This window comes from Rutilus rutilus (genome assembly GCF_951802725.1).
Source record: "Rutilus rutilus genome assembly, chromosome: 5".
NCBI classification, from domain to species: domain Eukaryota; kingdom Metazoa; phylum Chordata; class Actinopteri; order Cypriniformes; family Leuciscidae; genus Rutilus; species Rutilus rutilus.
In genome coordinates this window covers 4,366,745-4,388,930 of record NC_140213.1, presented here as the reverse complement: position 1 = coordinate 4,388,930, position 22,186 = coordinate 4,366,745, and the positions used below count along the sequence as shown (strand labels likewise).

At 38.3% G+C, this 22,186-nt stretch overlaps 1 long non-coding RNA gene across 1 annotated transcript; it reads right to left on the bottom strand.

Moving 5' to 3' along the window:
* Positions 1-17,444: 17,444 nt before the first annotated feature.
* On the bottom strand, positions 17,445-19,604 carry LOC311290972. The gene is made up of 4 exons (XR_014627489.1): positions 19,280-19,604; positions 19,095-19,202; positions 17,604-17,934; positions 17,445-17,496 (listed from the first exon to the last, which is right to left on the bottom strand). It is a non-coding gene; the product is annotated as an uncharacterized lncRNA (long non-coding RNA).
* Positions 19,605-22,186: the final 2,582 nt, after the last annotated feature.

Below are 22,186 nucleotides of genomic sequence, written 5' to 3'. Positions count from 1 at the left end.
AAGGAAGGAAGGAAGGAAGGAAGGAAGGAAGGAAGGAAGGAAACGGAAATGGAAGGAATGACGGAAGGAAACGGAAATGGAAGGAATGACGGAGGGAAAATGAAGACATGGTAAAAGAAAAAAAAGGAAGGAAGGAAGGAAAGGGAAGAAAGGAAAGGGAAATGGAAGGGAAAAATAGAGAAATAAAGGAAAAGTAAGAAAGGGAAACAGAAAGGAAGGGAAAGGAAACGGAACGAAGAAAAGAAAGAAAGAAAAAGGAAAAAGGAAGTAATAAGGAAAAGTAAGAAAGGGAAAATGAAACAGAAGAAAGGAAGGAATGAGGGATGGAAAAGGAAAGGAAAGGAAGAAATGACAGAGTGGCGAGAGGAGGTGTTCGCTGCTGGATAGCAGTTATAGAGAGAAATGATGTTAAAATGAAAAGAGAGCTGAGACTGTGTTATTTCCCCTCTCTGAAGTCCTGATACACACACACTCTCACACACTCTCACACACTCATCTCCTCCAGCCCAGAGAAGGAAACATCACGCCTCTGCATTACCACTGCAATGTCAATGAGGACTATACATCATTGACTGTATGAATGGATTTGTTTTTGCATAGGTCTTGCAAGAAGCTATTTAAAGGCTGAGCAGCGGCATTCATTTGTTTCGCAAACCTCAGCCCAATTCAAGCACACAGAGCAAAAGTCTTAAAATAGCTTCAGGCACAAGGCAGTAACTTCAGGCTTTTTTTCCACATGTATATATTTTTAGAAAGCACCACTTTTTAGCACCACTATTGCTCATATTTAGCATTAAGGATTCCAACAAAACCCTATAACAGAAGTATTACACTTAATGAAAATGAGAATGAAAATGTGACTTGTCATCTAGCTGAAATAAGCTTTTATAATTTTCTTTTAAGTAATTTTTGTGGTTACACTTTATTTTAAGGTGTCATTGTTACAGTGTAATTATACATTTAAGTACTGAGTAATATTAATTAACTACTTACTATAGGGTTAGGGTAGGATTAGGGTTTGGTTGAGGGTTAGCTGCATGTAATTATGCATAATTTACTGTTATTACTATGGTAAGTACATGTAACATATGCAACAAGGGCACTGTAAAATAAAGTGTTACCATGATTTTTTTATGGTTTTAGTTGAAATTTTTGTTAACAATAACAACCCTGTTATCAATATCATCTAATATTCATGGAAATATCCCATTTGTTGTGTGTATGGTAACTTGTTTATTCATACTGAAAAAATAAATATATTTATGAAATATATTTCTATATTTTAATTTATTAAAAACCCTGGCAACCACCAATGCGACTAATTTCTCACGACTAATTTATATGAATTTGTACGAGTGAGTAAAAGGTGGCAAATTCTTACGAATTCGTATGACCTCACTACCAGTGATGGGTAGGTTTAGAGGCGGGGTCAGGGGTAGGTCATTCGTACGAATTCATACAAATTGGGCAACTCGTAAAATATGTACGATTTAGCAAAAAATTTACGAATTCATACGAGTGAGATATGAATTCATACGAATTAGCCACCTCGTACAATACGTACAAATTGCCATGAGATTGGGTTGCAACCACCCACAATACCATGGCAGTAACTTCTGCATAGGCAAGCACCACCACTCACACATTTTCTTCAGAATGTGTAAAAATCTGTAAAAATCTGTCGATTTTTCAGTCATTATATGACTGCAGAAGTGATAGAGGTGGAAGGATAGGCAGTGGACAGATAGACACAAAGCAATAGAGACAGAAAGAGAAGGAGTTTTGCCCTGCGCTGTGTGCAGCACCACTAGGTGAGCGCACACATGGCCACGCGTGGGCAGGGACTGGCCAGGAACAAGGCACAGACTGACTAGTAAAAATAGCTGCCCTCCCTGGCCTCTCTTTCTTCTGCCTCCAGCACTTCCACTAATATTAGTAAATACACAGAGCTCACGGCCAGAGCAAACACACAGCGCACTAACTCACGCCTGGGGCTCGGCTCACACACAGCCGACATCTCCTGCCTTTAACAAGGCCTCTGCTGAATCTCCTCATGCCGTAATGAGCAAAGAAGAGAGCTTTAATGACAGAGAGACTGAGATACGGACAGAAAGAACACTGTGATTTATGTCTGTGAACATAAATGTTTGCATTCCATGAATGTTTCAGTGTGATTCACCTTGTTAGCAGCCGTGTTGCTCCCATAACGCGCTGCTCAAGCTTGTGGTGTTATTATAGAACAGTTCACCTGGGAATGTAAATTCTACTATCATTTACTCATCTAAACCTGGATGACAGCATGGAACACTAAAGATGTAGCAGAAAGTTCACACAGCTCTTTTCCATACAACGAATAGTGACCATCAGCTGTTAAGCTCCCACGATGCCAAAAAGAACCATAAATGTCTAAACAAAATAGTTATTTTGAATCTAAGGCCCTTTTTACACCTGGTATTAAGATCCGTTTTGGCCGATCGGATCAAAAGTAGACGAGGGAGACACATACCCGTTTACACCTGGTGTTTTAATCCGTCTCTTTTGTCCACTTTCAACCACTTCTGTCCTTTCTTCGAGGGGAGGGTCTATGGGTGGGTAAATGTATGGGATTTTTCAGATCTTTTGGTCTAATGAATGAAATAAGTTCATGCAATTTACATATGACCGTGACGGGAGATGACGGAAAAACACACAAAGAGCAGAAGCTTTCATTTCTGATCTGACAGCTGCAAGACCAGCTGAACGCTGTGAGTGTGTGTTAGAAATCAGGAATGGTCAGAGAACATTGTGCTCAGTATTTTTCGTATTCAGGTGACAAAGATTAAGGGTACGATTACATGACAACGATGTACTAAAAACAGAAATGTTTTTCCTTTGCATTTTTGCATACAGACATTGTTTTACATTGTCAAAACAATCCATTCACACAGATCCACGAACAACGACTAAAAATGCTGTATTATACATGTCAGGCCAGTAGATGGCAATGTCACTTTGTAAAGAAACAATACGTGCCTATAGATTGAATGCGTAACACGCATGCGCATGATGGCACCGTTTTCGCAAACGCGCGTTATTGTAGTTTACACAGAGACTATGACGCCATCGTTTACAAAAACTTGCAATTTGAAACCCGTTTTCAAAAGTTTGCGTTTTCAGGTCCCCAAAACACTGTTATTGAGTAAATGAACGGCCAAAACGCACTAAAAGTTTTTAAAACGGTGTCGTGTAAACAGCCCCTAAATCCGGCACATTGGTCAGTAAGGAGAGAGTAGACAGTTTTTCAACCCATTCTCACTCCCAAGGAGTCAAAAGCTGAAGCATGGTCAAGTGTCTTCACAATGAAGACGCCAAAGGCGCCCGTCACTATATGGATGAATTGGGAAGTCCATTGCTTTCAATGGGAAACCTGTGGCGTCAACAACAGACACGAATTTTATCAGTAGGAAATCGCGCTGAAGAAGTCTCAGTCCGAACACATCGCGATATTTGGCATCAGTTCACGTGTGCCAGATGTTGGTAAGTAGTCATAAATACGATGTCCTTATGTTTGTTATAATGTCTTTTCTGTTTGTTGATATTAATCAGATTAGCTCCCTCACGTTCAGTCACTATATTATATCTGTCATTCCACGGAGGCTTTGCGTTTCATTGCTTTCTTTCAACACCTTACTAAACTATGGTGATTAAACACTGTCTGTCACGTGACGTGCTATAGACCTTCAATCAGTTAATCATATTCATATCATGTTCAAAGTAGTACAATTAGTTCCAAAGTGGTATTTGTAGTAGAAGCACAGTACAAAACAACACTTACCATGCTTTTAACCTCAGTAACCTTAGTTTTAGTTTTAATGTGATGGGTGTAGTAAAGGACAGTAATCACAAAACTTACCACGCTTTTACCGCATTATTGGTAGTTTAAAAGTGATATTTGTTGTAAATGCATAGTAACCACAACACTTACCATGCTTTTAATGCCTAATAATGTAAAATCCAATATTTGTTTGGTAAATCTGTACTTTTAAATAATCCTATATTATACATAATGATATTTTATTTTCCCTTTTTTCAGCTGAAAAGACCAAAAGGGCCTTTCGGACTCAGTCAGCCCATTATTGTTAGAGAAGTAAATGGAGGAGGTGGAAAGCTACAAAGGCAAGTATTCACAATGGTATGTGTTGGTTTTAACCCTTCCAAAAACAAAAACCCATTCACTCCCATTATAAAGCTTGGAAGAGCCAGGACATTTTTTAATGTCTGAAAGAAGAATATCATATACATCTAGGATGGCTTCACGGTGAGTAAATCATGGGCTAAATTTAATTTTTGGGTGAACTATCCCTTTAAGTAAGTCTGTAAAAAAGTTTTTGATTTAGTTCATTTATCTATAGAGATCTGTGACTGGATGATGACAATGCAGGCAGATCAATAATATTGTTGAATTGTTGAAGAAAGTATAAGACAAACCATAAGTTGTTAAGTTGTGGGTAAATTATTTTTATTTTTAGCTAAACTATCCCTTCAAAGTAGAACATTTATGAATATGTACGTCTGACATTGGACTTTACTAAAATTGCCCAAATTGATACTTTCTCTACTTGGTTATTAGACTTGCAGATGACTACATCAGCCAAAGAAACTGCAACATATTCCCAGAATTTATCCCATATTTGGCTTCTGAGCTCAGATATTTCTCCATCACATGGGGTTTGAAATATTAGATCAGTGAAGAAACAGGGAGGCTTGGATGGAGTCAAATATTGCCACATGCACTGAAAGAGAAATTTAATAGAACAAAATAATGTCATTTCATAGGTACATTTTGTAATGACTGCGAAGAAAGCAACATAAGCGGGGCTGATCCACATCTTTTGTTTTTGTCCCCAGCCATTTTCATGAATATATTATTTAAATTCAACTGAATAGCTGTGAATATAAGATCCAGGGCTGTTTCTTGAGAGACTCTTATGTATAGGCTGAATCAAAGCTGAAATGTGCGTGTGATTCCTATGAAAGGCCATAGATCATCAATATCAAATGGTAAACGTTAACCTGTCAGCAAGCATTTGCTGTTATCCAGGGTGGGCATGGGGGATTTATAGTTGTGCATGATGGCAAAAGAAATCGCTCCCATGTCTTTCTCACCTTGCAGCAACAGAAGGCTATAAAGTGAGCCAGGCTCCAGAACACACGCACCAGTTCGTCTGGGCCAGATAAGACTCTCTCAAATTGAATTGTCAAAGAGAGACAATATTTCAATAAAACTACAAGACAAGAGGAAACAATGAAATAGCATATTGCAGTCATATTCATAGTAGACTGTGTATATACAAAAGAATGAAGACAAAGATGGGTAACAATTTTATTTAAAGGAGACTAGTTTTGCAACAGACAGACTTTGAAGTAATATTTATGTACCATTTAATTCATCAAATTATAAACCAAAATATTTTTTGTCCTATAAATTCCATGTATTTTTTACAAAGCTTTATTTATTTATTTGAGACTTCAGAAGGATATTAGTTATGTATGATATTTCCTAGTAGTTAAACCAATGGTTTTAAAACTCACCAACACTCCCCAGTCTCCATGACTAAGAGTGTGTTCACACTTGGCAGGTTTGGTTTGATTAAAACAAGCTCTGGTGCGATTGCTCTGTCAGTGCGCTTCATTTGAATAAGTGTGAACGCTGCCATCCAAAACTTATGAACGCCACACGGACCCAAGACATCTAAACGAACCAAAAACAGGACATGATGTCACAAGATATAACCCTAAAAAGCACAGAATGCTCAAGCATACCTGTTTTGTTTCCCGTCATAGGAGCAATGTTTCCCATTAGAGTTTCATAACAGCATCTCCTCACAGCAGATCTTCGTGTGTGTAACGGAGGGATTCCTGTCACTGTTTTGACTCCTTTACACATTTTTATAAGCTCTCATCTGGTCAAAGGGGGTTTAAAGCCGTTTTGTGTGAACCAGGACTACATGTATCATTTTCCTTTTTGGTCCGGACCAAAAGAACCAAGAGAACCGAACTACAAGTGTGAACACACCCTAAAATTATGACTGAAGCTGAAGCGCTAAAAGCTATTAAATCACTCTCAGAGGGGCTCAAGATTTGACTACTTTGAGACTTCTTTTTCCTCTTAATTTACAATGTCTGAGTCCAATCAATCTTTAGCACATCATATTTTGTCCTCTCGAAATACCCAAAGCGTCTGGTTTTATACCATGTCATTCCAAAAAAAAAAAAAAAAAAAAAAAAAAATCCACAGGCTGGTCCCATAATCCTATAGATTCAGTAATTGGATTTTTTTCCCCTTGAAAATTGGTTTCTGGTTTGACGGCCTTGATGAGAATGTCAACCTTTGTGCTGTAAGGAGGAAGTGAGAGGTCACTTAAGGATAGAACTGGTAAACTTATCTCTAACATAAAATAATCTGATGTTTCTTTACAGGTGAGTAAACGGGTGGAATGAATAAATGACAGTTTTGGAGAGACCATTGACTAACGAAGCCAAACACAGCAAAGGTCAGACGTGGGTTTTTTTCTTCTGTACTTAACAGTGTCAATTATTGCATGTTGCCAGCAGAGATTGGCTAAAGGGGCTAACACTTTAAAATAACACCTCTTGACCCAAATATGTTATATAAATAACCACATGAACACCAAATCCACAGTGCTTCATGACAGCAAGAAACCTAAATCTTATTACATCTTCACCATGGAGTCTGAGATTCAGTTGCCCTGAACACAAAAAAAAGAGAGAAAGAGAGAGTAAAACAACATTAAAAATAAGAAAGAAGGTTTGCTGAAATATTTGCATGGATGTTTCAATGGATGTTTTAAAGTTAAAAATGTGCAATATGATCAGATTTACAGAATGACAGTAAAGCTAAAAATAAAACCGGTGTTATCTGACTTTATATTAGACTTTAGGTTAGACTTTATGTTGATAGTCCACTTTAAACACTCTACTAACTATAAGAAACTGCAACTACATGTCAGTTAACTCTCATTCATTTGCAGGTACATCATGTCAGCTAACTCTCAGACTGTTAGGTTAGGGTTAATGTAAATTATTTCATAAAATTAACCATTTAAATAATTAAGCATATTGCAATATGCTTCAATCTTTGTTAAGCATAAGATTTGTGGAAAAAAAATCTCCAGAACACTTTGCATGTGTGATGCATTGTCACACTGTACCTCGTCTTCTTAAAACACCACAGCCTCTCTGTCACTTGGTTGCCATGACAGCTTATTCTCTGAGGGCATTTCGCTTTAATTAGAGAAAGAACCTCGGCCAGGGTGCGAGCCGTCTCTGCCTGCATATCTTAAACACATCAATGAGGAATGGCTCAGGGAACCGTGTGATTATCTTGGACGGTATCTAATTGCACATGATTATATTTTCTGCATAATGGCTGTCTTATTAAATGACCTAGAATCAAAGGTGCAGATATTGAGGTGAAGTACCTAGTTCATTTCACACAACTGATTGAGAAATCAGCCTCTGATGAGGGTGAATGAAAAATGTAATGATTGGGAATAAGAGGGAAGACAATGACGGTGAACGAGATGAGGCAGAACGACAGAACACTAAAAGAGTCATGTGTGGTTAGAACTAAAAACTAAAATGACAACATGAAATTTAAACAGGTGAAGACGTTTAAAAGAAAAGGAAGGAAGATATTATTTGACAATCAGGAAATCCTAACATGACAAACAGACTTTTTTTAAGCTTACATGTTTTGAAATAGTTTACCCTGCACTCCTTAAAATGTTCTTTATTGGCATATACAAAGTTCTGTAATGAAACTCTAGATGGCTCAGGCTGATAGGTCCTTAACTCAAACTGCAATCTCTCTAGTGCACAGCTGATTGGTTCCTGCTGTATCAGTAGCCAATGAACTCGCTGCTCAACCTTCAAATACTTGGTCAGCTTTTGCTATCGCAGTGCAGCGCGCTTTCAGAAACCCTCCACCTTCCCCAGCTCCACCTGTATAGATCTGCTACGGGTAATTCATGTACGCCATATTGTAAAGCAGAAGCATGTCTTACTTGCTTGTGTATGTATTGGTTGTAGCAAGTCCTGGACTTGCTCTGCAACAGCAGCAGATCTATTCCGCCAAGACCAAATATATCAACATTGTCATATCCATTACCATGCCAAACACTCTGAGAGTTATCATGACAGAACTATGGTTCCATGAAGAACTTTTAAAGGGATAGTTCACCCTAAAATGAAAATTCTGTCATTTTTTTACTCCCCCTCAGTTGTTCTAAACCTGCATGAAATTCATTCTTCTGCTGAACATAAAGGAAGATATCGTGAAGTATGTTGGTAACTAAACAGTTGCTGGTCCCCATCGACTTCCATAGGATAGGCAAACAAATGAATCAATAAATACTATGGATGTCAGTGGGGACCAGAAACTGTGTGGTTTCCCACATTCTTTAAAATATCTTCTTTTGTGATCAGCACAAGCAATAAATGGATACAGGTTTGGAACAGCTTGAGGGTGAGTAAATGATGACAGAATTTTCATTTTTGGGTGAACTATCCCTTGGAACCTCTTCATTCCGCAAAAGGTACATTATAGTGAAAAAAATTCATTAGAGTATTAAAATATTCTTTACACTGAGAAAAATGTTTTTTGGTTCTTTTAGGACCTGTTGCCTGAAAGATTTTTTGAGGAAGCAAAATATAGTTCTTGACATCACTTCAAAAAACAGCTTTTGGAACCTTTATTTTTAAGAGTGTGTATGGAATGTGGTGTTGTCAACTTGTCTTTATTTTTTCTTTTCATATTTTACATTATTCAGAAAAAGTAAAACTACATGCTGCATTGTTGGACTACAAAGGGCTTAAATAAAACATGCTCAAAACATGAGTTTAAGAACAATAATAAAGGACAAGGTTTGAGTTTGTAAGAGTTCCAAGTGTATAAATTCATAAAATAAACAAACATGAATGTTTAACTAAGAAACACATTATTAATATTAATTTATAATATATGTTATATAGATTCTTGGTATGGTCTTTAATAGTTCTAGAAGGGTAAGCCGCTTTCTGAGCTTCAGGGTGTCAAATTCTTGAGGGAGGAGATGGTGGTCTTAGCGTGGAACATCCAAATGGGACACCTCACGGTGTGAGCTTGAGCCAATGCTATTCCAGTCCTGCTCCTCTGAAGAGTGCAGGAATGACCTACATAGTAAATGATTATCCTTACATTCATCCCTCCCTCACTCTCCTTTCCTCTATCCCTCTATTCTGCCGGGGCTGAGAGGAGCAGAGGGCAAACGCCCCACTTCCACTGCAGAGGACAGATAAAAGACCATCCGTCTCCAACGAATCCCCTCACCCAACACACACCGACTCTTTCTTTTACACACTGGCCTCCTCACTCACTATCTCGAACCCGCTCACCTAAACTTTATCTGTGTCCTCTTTCCCCATGTTTCTCACACTCTCTCAATCATCTTTGAGGGGGATTAAGTTCTTCATATGCTGCTTTCTATCACTTCTCTCTCGCCATTACCTCACCCTTATCTTCTCCCCACTCTGGCGCCCTCTCTCTTATTTCTTTGCCCTAATTACCCTTCCTCTTTCATCCTTTGGCTTTTCCCATCCAAGTTCTCCTAGTATTTCTCTTTAATTCTCTTTTTCACTTCCCTCTCTTTGTTGGTCTTTCTCTCCTCACCCTCATGTTTACTCCTGGCTGATCGAGTATCATCTCTGTTGTGCATCATGCCAGGTTGAGTTGGCCCCTTTTCTCGTTCCTGTTGTCTGAAATCTATAAATAACGCTCCATCGTGCGCTAGCCGAGCCGACTCTGCACTCAGTGAGATAAAAACTTTATTTCCTGCCCGTAGGGAGAGAATTACATGTGCACGTAAGACTTTGACATCACAGTTAACCAGTTGCATTTTAACGGGCTCTGTGGATACCATTCAACCTTTTTTTCTTCAACATTAATATTTGAGTTTGTAAAAAGCTGGTAACACTTTAGAATACTGTTCAGTCATTAATGAATAACTACACAGGAACAAATGAGTTACGCACTATTAACACTTTTGAGGGTTTGTAAAGTTTTGGATAGTAATGACTCAAGGAATTACTGATTAATTGGATCAGTGTTTTAAAGCCGGGGACACACTTTAACAACCAGCTGAAACATTCTAAGACTGACCTGAACACACTTACAGAGTGTTTCCAACGACTGAAGCAGATTTAAAAAAACAACAACTGTGAACACCGACTGAACGCTACTGTCTCTGATCAGTCATAATGACCTTACAGTCATTAAGTGTGTCCCTGGCTTAAAGTGAAGATCATGGTAACCCACAAGTAACTCAAGTGTTACCAAATCCATCGGAAGGAATTACTGTCCAAAACCTTACAGAAACCTCAAAAGCTTACAATGACTTCTGTCAAAGATAACACTTTAGTCTAGGGTCCAATTCTCACTATTAACAAGGATATTAGCTGTTTATTATTACTTATAAAGCACATAGTAATGCCATATTCTGCATGATCACATTCAAAATCCCTTGATCCTACCCAATACCTAAACTTTACCAACTAAACAGCAGTAATTAGGAGTTTATTGAGGCAAAAGTCGTGGTTAATAGTTAGTTAATAGTGAGAGTTGGACCCTAAACTAAAGTGTAGCTGAGAGTTACCATGTTTTTCAGTTTAGAATACTGATCCAAATAATTAGTCATTTCTTGTGAAGGATTTGGTAACACTTGGATCTTTACTAGTGGGTTACCATGACCTTCGCTTCAGAATTAATTAAGTATTATTCATATTAATTATGAACCTGTGTATAATAGTTATTGTAGTCCTCTGTGAGGTATGAAGAAAACATACTAGTTACCTCATTCAACTTAACACTATTATTTACTAATTCATTAATCCAAGTTTCTTGATAGTTAATAATAATTACTAGAGTGTTAATAGTGCGTTACTCATTTGTTCCTGTGTAGTTATTCATTAATGATGGAACAGTATTCTAAAGTGTTACCAAGAAGCTCTAGTTTATTTTTGTGATTGTTGATGATGAAATAATCCAGTTATGTGAAGGCATCATAACGCAGGACTGAATAAAGGAACATGGAAGTAGATAAACAATATCAAGTTCATTAATTGCATTAAACTTTGCTTCTTTTTAACTTTAATATTAATAACATTTTAAGCTTATTCACGTCCTGTTGGTATTCTGATTCATTTCAAGGGTTCAAGGGTAAAATATATAAATTTTACTTTATTCAGCTGTTTTTTTTTTTGTTTTTTTTGCATATATACATATAGTATTTGAATACATATGTTATTAGACAAATTCTTTGTTCTTTGTTGTCAGACGTTGAAAATATAGATGAAATAAAGGAGAAAAATAATGACTATGAAAAATAAATAAATATTGATTGTCTTTAAGATCTTTAAGGATGTTTTTTATTAGTATAAAGTTCTGCATACATTGGTAGATCTGGATGCACCGCAGCAATATATGCCAAAACACACCGAGAATCACTTTACTGAAAAAATTTTTCTAGAACTGAAAGATGAATTAAACTGTTCCTGAATCAGCAGTCATGCACTGTAGAGAAAGAAGATCTGTTCTTGCTGCACTTTCAGTTTTTTGTCATTTTTGAAACAGGTGTGCGCAGGCTGAAACTCATCGCATGGAGAGAGATCTCCCTGTGCATCAGTGCAATGACTCACTCACAAAAGATTATAAAAAAAAAGGAAAAAACAAATGGTACGGGAGAAAATGCCGAGAGCCTTGCCTTAAATTCAGAAACTATGAAGTGAAAGAACACGAAATGGAGGGTTTCTTCTTACTTTTTAACTCCTCTGTGTAATGCAAATAGACACAAGTGCCTTCAGTTCCTTGATACTGGCAAACAAAGCACTTTAGGAAAAAGAGGCAGGAAAAGCCCCTTCGGCTCATGATCATCTGAGTGTTCCCCATGAGGATGGGACTACATTAATTGGGATTAGTTGAAAGTGGAACATGACAAGGCTTGGAATGACTTTGACTTGTTGATGGGCAAGTACAATTGCTAAATAGCCCACAAGTCACGCCACCAATGCATTGTGGGAGCCACATTCCCAATTCCATATAAGTATGGCATGTTTTTTTTTATTCCTTCTTTGTACTTCTCTCTCCCAAAAACTGACGAATAAGCCAACATCCTGCTACACTGGTTAATTCAATTTTAAAAAGTCATATATTTACTAAAAATGGAAATGTTTATAGTTATTATAAGCCTGTGATGGAGATGGGTGCAATGCTTACAGGAGCATAAATGAGACCGCTGACATGGCAAAATTAATGTTAATAGTGTGCATTACCACGGCTCATATTAAACACCCTGGCCTTTGGAATGCAGTGCTCTTTTTTCAGACTCCTGCCTGTTTGATGTGCACTGTGCTCGAAATAACACTAGTACTGCATTTATTCATCTGACTGTAGCTGATATGGCAGCTATAATGTAATGAGTGACTTTAAGCACAGAGGCTATATGGACGAATGATTTCACACTGATTTAACCACAGAAATAACCAGATCTCTCTTGAATGTGTGTTAAGTCTCATTGTGTAAAAACGCTGTAGGCTACTAGACAAAACCACTCCCCTGGTTCGTGTCTTTCTATAAAACAGACACTATAAATAGTGCTTGCTGCTTCGCTATTCAGCTGTGATTTCAGAACTGACCCGTGGGTTTTTGAGGCTCTAGGCGAGATTATGAAAGTATGAAAATAGGCTGGTCCACCGGTGTTAAACAAATAAATAAAAATAATACAACCACTGCAGGCCGAAAGTATTTCCCCCCTTCTTTTTAAGAGAAAGCACAAAAATAGCCATATCACAACAGCAAGTCACTCGGTGCCCATATGGCCTAAACTTTAAAAAAAGATTTTTCGAAATTGTAAATAAAACAAAGATTAAACCAAATTAATGGAGCAAGTTTAAGTTGAAATGTCAGTATATCCATGTCACATTGAATTCAATGTGTTGTTTATTTCGTTAGTAACATTTACTAGCAATTTCTGAGTGAAGTAAATCCAACACCTTTTTTTTTCTTTTTTTTTTTTTTTTGTGCAGGCGTCACGTACCGTAGTAAATATAGAAACTCTCACAACAAGGAATACTTCAAGTATATAGTCTTTAATATCAAATAATCAATTTAAAGGATAAACGCAGGGGAAAAATATCGACGAGAACGGACCAAGGCTGAGGGAGAACACAGGGACTAAATACATGGAGCTAATCAACCAAAAACTAATCAACAACAGGGAAACTAGATCACAGAGGGCAGAATGAAAACACAGCAGAGACCAGACCTGTACTTCAGTACCAAGCAGTGTTGGGGACAGGTACTTTTAAAGGTGATGCGCTAAAATATTAGCCTGGAAATCCAGACCTAAATATAAAAGATTAATGGTCTGGCGTCGACTAATGAAAATCGGCCAGCTCGAGGGGCGGCACCAGGCATGCATTTGAAAATCTCACTGCACGCAATTGGATAACACTACGACCAATCACAACAAGTTATCGCTTAGCTACCAGCGGAGCTAACTGGTAGATTAGACTCTTACCGTATCCGGTCGGCAAAACAGCAAAAAACGCCCTTCTTGCAAAGGAACGATTCGAGCGCCGTCTTCTGTTCCTCTTTTAGAGAAAAAGGCAAGTCTAAATCTTTCATTGTAGCGGCCAAAGCCGTTTCAAACAAATGGTGTTCATCCACAGCCATCTTGCAATGTTTACTAATGACTTCAACGTCGCAGCGCTGTCGTCATCTCAGATAACCCGATGTGATTGGTGCAGCTTGGATACAAGGGCATATTTAATGAGCATCATTACTCGACGCCAGAGTAAACTCGCTGAGCAAATTCAACTTGTGCTCTCGCGAGAACTCTGGTTTACCAGGGTACTCAAATATTGCGTTATTCCCTAAAAAAGTAACAAATTGCGTTACTTTTTACGTAAAAAACGTAATGTTACGTTACTTTTTCTCATCTGGGCTGGGCTTGTGTATTTTTTAATAACTAAAAACCCAAAAGGTCTATTTTTGACAAACAGATTTTTTGACAAATTTTCATGTATTGTGAAAAAGCGCTATACAAATAAATGCGCATTAAATTCAGCCATTAAAATAAAACTGTTACGAAATGAAACACAAATGTGATGTTTAATTAAAGTCATTTTTGCTTATATGTGTATGCAACAGAATTCTGTAGGTAAGACTGTAAAAAAAGTATTCTTATAGCCTAACTAACATAAATCATCAAATTAATAGAGATACCATGTATCAGGATAATATACACTGAACACAGGTTTTAAGGATCCAGACACACTTTATTTGGCAACACAGGGCAGAGGCAGGGGAGTAATATGGCAATGAAACAGAGATGGGAAGAGCGGGAAGAAGAGTAGTGGGGATGAAGTTCAGTATTGCACGTAGATTTCCTCAGGAACACACTCTGGAGAAATGCAAAGAACAGGTAAAGGAGTCTTTCCTTGTTTAAGGCCAGACATTTGGCCGAGGCTGAGGTGTGTGCTTATGTAGTGCGCTGATAAGGGTGTAATTGATGGCAGGTGCTGGTGATTAGTAGTCTGGTGACAGAGATCGCTGTGTGGTGGAAGTGAGAGAGCCTGGCTGATCTGTCACTTTAAAAACAAAAAGAACCAAAATGTAGACCGTAACATCACTGCGAGAAAGTTTAGTTTTTTCATTCCTAAACTTTTAAACAGCAGGGCCCCAGGCAAGCAATTCCACCCCAGGCAAGAAAGTTTGCTACGGGCCATTTCACTCAAGTCAATTCTGATTCCTGCCCATGTACTGCGTGATTATTCTCGACACAGAGCAAACTACAAACGTGTAGACCATTTAATGCCTTTGTTTCTTTTTCTTTGTATAGTTCCTTTTGTAAAATGTCCAAAATGATGGGTAGATGTAGGTGAGAATGCACTTAAAATGACAATTACTGCATTGTTCTTTTAGTGTTTAATAATGCATTCAGTAGTTTGGTGCTAAAGTTTTACACATTAAGAAATAAGTTGTGTTTCTGTCATCTGAAATGTGTAGACAAATGAGATGAAGACTGTACTCATCACAGTTTTCTATAATAGTTGTTTATAATTATATATGGTGCATTTCCAACCCAATCTCATGATTATTTTTTTTTTTACAAAGTGGTGATTTTGTATTCTATGTACAATGTCAATAATAGGGACACATACAGTTTTTCGAAACTAAAATAAGCATGAAGGTCCAAACATATTTGTCAAAACATAAAAAAATGTATGAATTGCCATCAGAGTGTGATGACAGGTCACCCCTCACCCACAGTGTTTCACTAAACAAAGATAATCCTCATGCTCATTGGCTGCCGACACGCTAGTAGACACGCTAGTAGTGTGGTTTGGTGATGTGAAGAGCAAAATGGAACGCACTTATCGTGCTTTACTAGTAGACACAATGGGATAATCAATACCTGTATGACTGAAGAAGCAGAAAAGGTCAGAAGACAGAAATACAACAAAGACAGTAGTGATGTCCAAGCTGCTTCTTTTCTGTTGGACATTAATTACTCTTTAAAACTCAGTATCAGAGTAATTCTCACTCAGAAATGCTGATGCACATCGATAGATAGCAGTGCGATAGATAAAGTACATGAAGAACAGCAATGCAAACACTAGCTAGAGAAGTAATCTATTAATGTAAAATATAAAATGTGAAATGTCTGAGGCATTGTAATTCTAAGTTTCACATTTTTAGGTTATTGTGAAATTTTGGGGGATTGCATCAACATAAAAAAAAATTCACATACAAACTGATTTTCAATCCACTTTGTACTGTCTTTTGAAAAAAAAAAAAAGGCTCTCTGAAGGTTACTATATATCCCTCCTTCATAGTCGCATCATTACGATAGCTACCATTTTTTTATTTTAGAATTTACTTGTGTTTTTAATGTTTAGATCTGGTGAAATAAAGAAATTCCATTTCAGGTAGGCTACAAACATAAGCAAACCTTTTTTTTCCCCATGCATGTTGGAACGGGGAAGCCCTCCAAAGTGAGTTGTACAATATTAAACTATATTAATATTACATATGCAATAAATATTTGATCACATTATAGTCCAATGAAACAAAGAATAATTCAGGTCAGACCTCTATTCCTTCTGTCTCTGTTTTTCTCCCCTATTGATCTGCAGATACCTGAGACTTCCTAACCCCCTCCCTATATATGTCCAGCAGTTCTACTGAGCACTTCCTTTCTACTCGTGCTATGTGTGGATTCCAAGCAACAATAAAGCCCCATCGATTTTCTCCTTCCCTCCCCTCTGAAGGACAAATAAAGGGCATCTGCCGCACAGAAGCTCGGGACTTAGTTAGCCAGCAAGCCTGACAATCTGGGCCCACCCTTTCAGCAGGTGTCAATCAGTCCCACCGTATATGCTTTTCATTTAACAGGGAGAAACTCCATTATGATAGTGACAGAATTAGCTGTACTTATCAGAGGTGCTGAAGTGACTTACAGGCTTAGGGACACAGTTTGTTTACTGTTTCCACTGACTAATTTCTCTGCAAGAGAACTGTTTACATGGTACACACAATTAGTAAACATCCCTGATTATCCCTTGGGCAATGTCGTCTAGGACAGGTGGGAAAAATGGCTAATAATAACTTGAGGCATTTTGCTCTCTTCACTTAGTCATTATTATCTAATTAATTCCAACAAAAGCTACACTTTTAAATGGAGAACTTTAAGCTAAATAGCCTATATAAGCATTTCACCTCATGAAACTGATTATCTGGGAATAATGTAATGTCTGTTTGGAGATATTACTGCCATTGGGTTTCTGAAGCTTGCTTAACTTCATGCAAACACTTTATTACCATCTTTCCATCGGTTCTCTTTGTAAGACAGTCAAATCTACACAGAACTGTGCTGAAGCAATACTATGAATCATGTGGTGGATTTTTAATAGATAAAATAGTAAACTGTATATTAAACTAACCATGTTTCTAACATCTAACCTTACTTCTCTTTTTAGGCCTAACATGATAACACTTTGAAACACAATGTACTAAAACAATCTGTCCTGTTTTTTTTAATGTTGTATGTTGTGTTGCCATACCCCTTTTACTTTGGTTGTGTGAGGCTCCAAGATGGAGCCCACTAGTGCTGTTTGTGTTATTGGCCTTTACTACATAAAAGTGCTGAGAGCCACTTAGGGGAAGAGAGCGCATGCGCTATATCAAGATAATAGAAAAAGCATCTAATCAAGCTTGTCTAAGTTGATGGAATGGAGTCAAAACAGCTAAAGATGAAATCAGGGAAGGGAACAAATCAAGGTTAACCACAAAATGACACTAATGAGTGTATGAGCACCACTTCCAACAAGACAAACCATCCACTGACCTCTTCAGACCACTCGACTTTAATAGCAAAGGCCACTCAAAAGGCTTGTAGACTGTGAGAGAAAGGAAGAGATGGACAATTTGACCTCTTCCTGATAGGAGTGTTTCAATTAGTTTCTTATCTCAAGATGAACCTCCTCATCTCCCTGCACTTAATTACCTTAGAAAGATGTGGCCACGAGCAAATCACGGGTTCCCATGGTGAGCGGTCCCTTGAGGGAACTGTCTGCGGTGTGTGTGGGTAGGGAGTGCAAAACTTCCAGTCTAGTCAGGAACTTGGTTGTCACCTGTCATAACATGTGGATGGCTGGCACACTTTGGCTGTAGAACCACTGCAAGGCTGAGGATTTTTTTTGGATGCGTGTCGACAATTTCAGCAAGTGACCTTGACATGGCGGCCTGTGCTGGCCTGGCCTGCAGCACTCTCAACATGGACAGTGGGTGGTAGTCAGTCCACCATCTCTAATCTGTGATGAAAAATGACGTTCGTTCTGTTTGAAAGGTGAAAGGGAGAAGTATTAACATTGACGTGCACTCACCAAATACTCAAAGTAAAACAGTCACGAAATGCTCCCAAGATAAACTCATAGCGGGTTATTATTGTGGATAGCAATACACAGATACTAGAAAGGTTTCCTTACACAAGAGAACCATTTGCAAATGAAATTGAGTGAAACAAAAAGGTTAATAGCTGAGAAGAAACTACAACAGCACATAAATAGATTGTTATAGTGGAGAGAAAATTGATCGGCAGCATGTGTATTCTCATCGTCTTCTCTGATTTCCATCCATACAGTGCATCTGTGGTGAAATGAAAGACAGCATTGCATATAGAGACTGTTAGCATCATTTGTTCTTGTAGTACATAGAATAGAACAGTCACCTGCCTTTAAAAGGCAAATGATCTTAACATTTAGAGTCCAATGATCACACCTTTACCAAGTGAAAATGTCTTGGAACAAAAGTTATTGGAACAAAGCAAATGCAATGGCATTGGAATTGGTTGGTATGTTTGCAATGTATGACAGCTTAAAGGGGTTTGTTCTAATGAAACCAGCCTACAGTGACATATTGGAATTTATATTGCTTACATACAATATATTTTCAATACCTGACATTTACCTCTTAGGAGACCAAATAGATCGAACTTGGCAAGTATTTCCCACTTGCTCTTTTTCTCATTGTGACAACAAAAGTAAAGTAAACACTTTAAAGAGGACTTGAGGGAAAGAGACATGGCATGGTCATTTATTTCTCAGTGGCCCTGAGTCATGGTGTTAATTGCAAGTCCTAGAAGAGATGTGAGAAGAATGAGAACCAAACTGCAACATAGATTGTACACAAAGACCTAAAAAGAGCAAGAGAGAGCTTGGCCTTGTGGCCAATTCATCTCTCACACTGTTGTATTTCAACAAAGCGACACCATGGGTTTCAGAAACAAATAACAGACCAGCAAACAACACAATGACAAAATACAAACTAAAAATAGTAGAAGAACGGATGGTAATTCAAACAAGCAAGTTATACAACCCTTAAATGTCATCTAGATGTAGATTTGAGTGTAAGATAGACCAGATCTACTTATTTGACCTAGTGCCAAACAGGAAACACAGGTCATGCCGGCACACGTGAGGACGTCTGGTGTTTATACCTCGCTGACATCCTCCTCTCTTCCTTTGGCCCTCGTCTTGTTTATTCCATATATAATCCCCATATTTTGGATTGGACAGTTTGCAGCTCTGGAAACCATCATGTAAACCTGAAAAACATTCAGACTCTGACATTCAACTCTTTCAAATACACTGACTCTTATAGTTTAGGCACAAAAACACACACCTGACCGTGACAAACTTGATTGATTTTAGCAGTTATCTCATCTGGATGTTGGCCAAGAAGCTTGGGAAACTTTTCCATGATGTCAGCCACTTACTGTGTAGTTTTTTTGTTGTTGTTGTTGATGTTGTTTTCCAGCCCTCACTTTGGATAAGGGCCAGTTGAGTGATAACTCTCCTTCTCAACCATGCAGAACTACACTCAAGTCTGGCCAAGTGTCATAAAGTATAACAGGCAGATATATGACACACATCAACTCACACTGATTAAAACATATCTCATGTTCCTGTTTTGTACTCAGCATTTGGTTAAGCACCTGCTTTGAACTTCATGTTGAACCGGTCTCTGTATTTTTAATTGATTTGTCGACTGAACACCTGACATGTTCAACATCTGTCGTGTGTTTGGAAAGCCAATTAGTGTGTAATTGCCCACAGTCTGTGCAAAGTTAGCATAAACGTGTCAAAATTAAGATCTTAGGATGTGACAAGTATGATGTTGCCACTTTGAACAGTATTGGATGTTTTGACTGGTGACACGTTGATGTGTAAAAGGCTCAAGTGCCAGATAACTATCAGCGTTTGACAGAATCCATTCTAGAGTTCCACAGCGTAGACAAATCAGTGTCTACAACGTGTGTTTGAAATGTAGGTGATCTATTATAGTTGCATTTTTCATGCACAGGTATTCAAGAGATGTGCCATTTCAATGCAACCAGATGGAACAGTGTATTACTTTGGCTATATGTGACACCCACAGACAGAGTAATATCTGTATCTAACTGTCTCGAGGTGTAAATGCATTTCACGCTTCATGTTATACTTATGTCTGAGACACTGCATTTAATAAAACTGAGAGAAAGTACAGCAAGCATTCAGCATAAATGAACCTAAATGTTTGCACAGTGGCTGTACGCAGAAGTGAGTCCCCGTCTACAGAGGAAGCCAGACCGATCCGAGCCAAGTTCCACCAACCTTGGATTACACATCACACAGATCCACTGATAGAGGTCTCGACTAAATGAGTCATGCTGACTTGCACACTCAGCAAGGGTCCGTCCAAGCTTTGGCTCCATCCCAAAAGCAGCAAGGAGAGGAAGTGAAAGGGAGAGAGGGAGCCATGCCATCTTGAGTCACTTGACTCGGTTTCTGCAACTGGCGAGAATGAGCCATTGTTTTCATCCTGCAACTTCAGTTAAGATTAACCTCCTAATTGCTACTTTAATATAGCAGATAGGACAGGCCTGTGCATGCAAATAAAAATCTAACCTAACTGAAGGAAGCACCTTTTAGCGGGTCTGCTGATCACATGGTATTGGGATTGGTGCTTCCCTCTGATCGGATTCCTGCCCTGTTGTATTTAGTCAGGATGGCTACATGTTGTTGCTCTCCACGATATGACCATCTGCTGTAGGAGTGGGTTCCAATTCCTCACAGTTTAGCTAACTAAACCAACCCAGAAGTGAATTCAAGTGGTTACCAGGAATGTAACTGTATGAAAAAATATTTCTGAATTAATTGCAAATTGGAATTTGCCAATTTGAAGTTCAGTTGTGTTCAGTTCCGTGAATTGTGTTTTTCTAAGTAACCTAATCCAATCTCAGTATCCTGACCCTACAGATCCTTTCCGACCGATTACCTCTCAATGTCTGTTATTTACTTCACATGGACTCAGGAGAGGAGAGTGCTGGGAGAGGACATGGGTGGGGGCCACTAAAAGCTACATCACAACACACAGTATTAAAGTGGCGGAGAGGGAAAAGAATCAAACACTCTGGCAGGGCAAACAGAAACTGTGTGCCCCTACTTGTCAAAGGCGGTGAGGCTGTTCTTTGCAGCTGAGTGGATATTTAATATGAAAGGCTCTTCCTCCAAAGTTTGAATAATCTCTAAGAACGGTCTGTCCAGACAGTTATGAACAACCTCCGGCTACCGCTACTGACCGGTGCAAGGAACAACGACGGAAACGCCAGACACAGTCCCTTGTCCTTTCTTCTTCTGCTGTCTCCTGAAGAAATGAAAAAGAAAAAAAGTCTGGTAACTGACAACCTGTCTTTCTGTGTTTGTGTGCCCTTGAATAATTTATAGGGCCCCGGTTTCCCCGGAGCCATAGACATGTTCGGCTTCTTTAATGCTTCATCTCCCGCACTGAGGCTTACCAAAGAAAAGTAGAGGAAGGATCCGGAAAATTCCCTGGCAAATCCTCGGAATAAACTGCCGTTAACTGCAGACTGCGTCCTGACTGCTTGTAAATGCTGAACAAGCTGGTCTGGATCTTTTAATACAGGGCCAATCACCTCTGCTTTTCTTTTTTCTGTCACTAACTTGAACGTCCAGGCAAAAAAAAACCTAAAAAAAACCTTTTGAACGTTTGCTCCATTATTGCCAAGGATAAAAGAGCCAGTTCATTTAGCACATGTCGACATTTTGTGAACCTTATTGAGGCATGTTGTCACACGTTATGGGGTAAGTTGTCACAGTGGAACAATGGCAAAGTTCTTAGCTACATTTAACTGTATAACAATTATACAATGCACATTTGAATAATTGGACTTTTGACTTTTAACATTTTAGTTATGGAGATAAAGCCCTTGTGACAACTTCCCTATGTGTGAACTACCCCCCGTCTCCCCTGAATGAAATAATACTGGAACAAAATAAATGAGGTCACGGCCTTGCTCATGAAAGCAGAATGAATTTTTATGTAAATTGTTAACAAAGCAACTCTTACATAAATTGATATGATCACTTTTGACATGATGCCCCATTGTGTGAAAAGAAATAAAACTATATATTTACATAATATAAAAGCATTATAAATTCAATGCACAAACCTTAAAGGAATAACAAAGAAAAAGAAGCGACACACTCAGTGACAACCACTATTATCCAACTCTCCCTGAAAATGTTA